The following is a 3,916-nucleotide window of genomic DNA, read 5'->3' as shown; positions in this document are numbered from 1 at the left end:
CAGATGCCATTAGATGTGAAATGAATGCAGCGGGTATTGCAGTAAGTTCAAAAACAATAAGAAGAAGGTTATCAGGATTTGGACTACAAGCTAGAATTCCCAGGAAAAAACCATATTTAAATCAAAAGCAACGCGAAAAACGAGTTAAGTCGGAAAAAGAACACATTAAATGGTCAGAAAATCAATGAAATCAAGTAATCTGGAATGATGAGAGTAAAATATCGCTCTTTGGAAGTGATGGTAGAAAATACGTGAGACGTAGAGTAAGCCAAGCGCTTCATCTTGATTGCATTGAAGCAAATACAAAAAATCCAACAAATGTCATGATTTTGGCATGTACGTCTGCAGATGGTGTGGGCCGAATTCAAGTGATTGATGGGATCCTGAATGCCAAAAAATACATCGAAACTGCCCTGAAACCAAAATTGATACCTTCAATCAGGGATCTCTTCTCCAACAACGCACTATTTATTTTTCAGCAGGATTCAGCTCCATGCCACACAGCAAAAGTATGCAAGGCAAGCTTTCAAAATAAGGGCATAGATATATTACCATGGCCAGGAAACAGCCCTGATCTCAATCCAATTGAAAATTTGTGGCGATGTTTGAAAATTCATGTACGAAAAAAACGTCCATCCAATAAAAGACAACTTATTGAAGCTATAATTGATTCTTGGCACCATGTGATTACAAAAGATGAACTCCAAACACTCGTTCACTCGATGAAAAGACGCTGTGAAGCTGTCTTAAAAAATAAGGGTTATCCTACTAAGTATTGATTGTGTAAGCATCACTTTAAAAAAATGCAATTCTAAGATAGATCTGACTATTTGTTGCATAACCATTTTTGTAATACAGATATTGTAATACGGTATTTATTATTAAATTCTACATTAAATTACCTTCAATTTGATATATAAACGTTTGTATTTAAGTGAAAATTAATATATTCTACAAGAACACAAAGTTGAAAAACATTAAACTTTCAAAATGTGTCCACACTTTTGGCCACCACTGTAATCCGGCTCTGCTTCCGACCCATTAATAACTCTTTGACACTCGCCAACCCTTAAAAATTGTTACACGATATTATATGATTCAATTTACGATACAATCTCGCTTACCAAGATGGACTCATTTGGCATGTAATTTATTGTTAAATCTTAATTAGTCAAATCATATATTTAAAAATATGTTTTTTTAAGACCTAAAATTGAATTCAACAATGAGATAAAATAAAATTAATTTTTACAAAATTTATGAAAAAAGGACAGTTTTTTAAAAGGATGATTCCAAAAACAGCACGATTTTGGAAGATTTTTCATAATTTTCTATTTTTAGTGCTTGCTATTTTAACAAAATAAGGCATATCGAGCATTTTTCTGATATAACAATTTTTTGAGAACTGTACTTAAGTTGAGAAATATTTACAACTTTTTAAGCAGATTTCTTCAGCACTATCTTTTTCAAAAGGGCAAATTTTTTAAAGCGGAGGGGGAAAGAATAACTACTGAACGTCAAAATAAAATGGTATTTTCATTTTTAGTCCATTTGTAAAACAACGCAACAAGTTGTATTCTTTGCATTGTATGTATATGCATTTTCTTCTCACTACACCAATAAATAAGAAACAATAAAAAAAAACAATCAATAACTTATCTTCATTTTTTGGGAAAGAAAAAAAAACAGTATTCTAAGCAAATAGTCATAGTATTCTAAGCAAATTTTTTTAAATTTCTTGACAAGTTTAATTATCAATAATTCTAAACTTTCTTTTATTAACTTTCTTATTCTTTTATTATTTTTAAACTTGGCAATAGTTTAATAACGAGAGTTTAATTTAAAGAAAAACGTAAATCAAAATACTTAGAAAATAAATTATTATATTATTGAAAATAAATAATCTATTTGGTAGCGTAAAGAATGAAATTTTGAAAAATAAAAAAAATATACTTAAATAGTCCTGTGAAATACGTTCGTTGAATTTAGTGTTTTGTTTTATTCAAATTTCTATGCTAAATTAAGAATAAATTTTCGGACGACTTAAAAAGTAACATCGTATTTAAAAATAAGAAATAAATAAATAAAGTGTAACAATCAGCTATCAGCGAAACTTACATGAATGAAATTTTACGCTACGCGAGCTTAAGTCAAGTTCCTTGGATGTTAACCACATTTAAATATTTATATATTGTCGCCACATTATTTTTTAAAAATAATTAATTAAAATTTTTTTTAGCTTCTACTAAATTAAAACAGTTTAAACTTTAGATTTTGCTATAATACAATTTAGTTATATGGTATAAAAAATTTATGCATCGTAATTTAAAATTTTTTCACACAAAATTAAATAAAATAATAACAAATAATTATTATTTTCATGAAATTATCTTTGAGTAAATGGGTTTCATGAGTAGGAGCACTTTTTTTTAAATTTTTAAATTGCTTAATTAGTTTTAAAAATCTGACTAAAAACGCAAAAACTGAAATTAACATTAAGGAGTTCAAACTTTCATCCGCTCTCCTGAGAAAATTATAAGGGCTACTATTTCCAGATTGCGGCTAATTTTGAAGATCAAGAATTCAAATATATATATAAAAAAAATATGTTTATTCAAAGAAAGTACGCTTTTGTGTCTGATTTTGTCTTCTTCTTTCTTCTTTCAAATCCCCATTTCTAGCCTAGCTAGACAAGGTCCATGAGATTGTTCACCTTCAAAAAGTCTAAAACAAGTAAGGGTCTTTCAATTAGGTCTTGTTTTAAAAGACCGAGGCAGTCCAGTAGATGTTCAGGGGATGCCTGGGCCGAAGAGCACTTGGCACAGTGGGCAAAGCACTTTTCTCCTCCAGAGTACCTCAGTGATTTCAGGTGTCCACAGAGGAGACGTGTGATGGCGGTTTGAGACTGACGGTCTTTGTCAGCTGTCAAACAGCTACCCGGTCTGGTACCCTGGTACCAATTGTGACTGGGTGGAGTGAGCCATGCTGATTGATTTTTGGCTTTAGCAATGGAGAAGACTGAGGATGTAAGAGACACTGGAGGCGCAGTGATGGCCTCAGCTGCACCTGCCTTGGCAAGACTATCTGCCGTTTCATTGCCTGATATATCTACGTGTGAGGGTATCCATTGTACATGAATTCGACAATATTTGGAGAGGTGTAAAAATTTACAAAGGATGTTCGTGCTAGTATTGTCCCTCACTCTGTGCCAGCTAGCCAAGTGCTGAGCCGCGCTTGTACTGTCGGTAAGGATCCAAATCTCTTTCGGAATTGAAAGAGATAGTATTGAGGCAAGTCCATTATCGATGGCGATAAGCCAATACCTCCTAGAGAGGAATCAAGCCCCACAACGGGTTACTATAGGCGATGATGACGTAGTAGAGTTAGGCGATAAGCTCGCTCCTTAAAACGGAACAGTGGTCGGGGTTCCTTTTCTGGATCTTGATTTCGCTCATCTGAGTTTTGATGAAGATCCCACTCCCTGTGTGATTGTCTTCGTCCTTGCTTCCATCCGCATATATTTGAACAACCTCCGTTGGGATAGTGTAGATTCTCTCAAGTGCTGCTTGTCTAAGAACTGCAGGGTGATCATTTTGCTTGTTGACAGCCACCGGGAGATCGGTGTGGAAACCCTTATGAAAAAATCGAGGTATAAATGAGGTATAAACGAGGTATATTTTAAAGGTATAAAGGAAGTTGTTGTTTAAATACGTCGTAAAGCTTGAAAAGGGTGCAAATGAATACCTCAAAATCAACCTCAAATATACCTTAAATATACCTCCAGAGGTATATATGTTTCAGCCTGAAGTATATTTTTTTACACTTGTGGAAGTATTTATTCAACAACCTAAGGTGTGTCATTTTACACTTCAGGTTATTATAAATCAACCTCAGGTGTATTTTGTTCGACTTCAGG

Source organism: Parasteatoda tepidariorum, chromosome 9 (genome assembly GCF_043381705.1).
Source record: "Parasteatoda tepidariorum isolate YZ-2023 chromosome 9, CAS_Ptep_4.0, whole genome shotgun sequence".
NCBI lineage: Eukaryota > Metazoa > Arthropoda > Arachnida > Araneae > Theridiidae > Parasteatoda > Parasteatoda tepidariorum.
Note: the sequence above shows the minus strand (reverse complement) of the source record.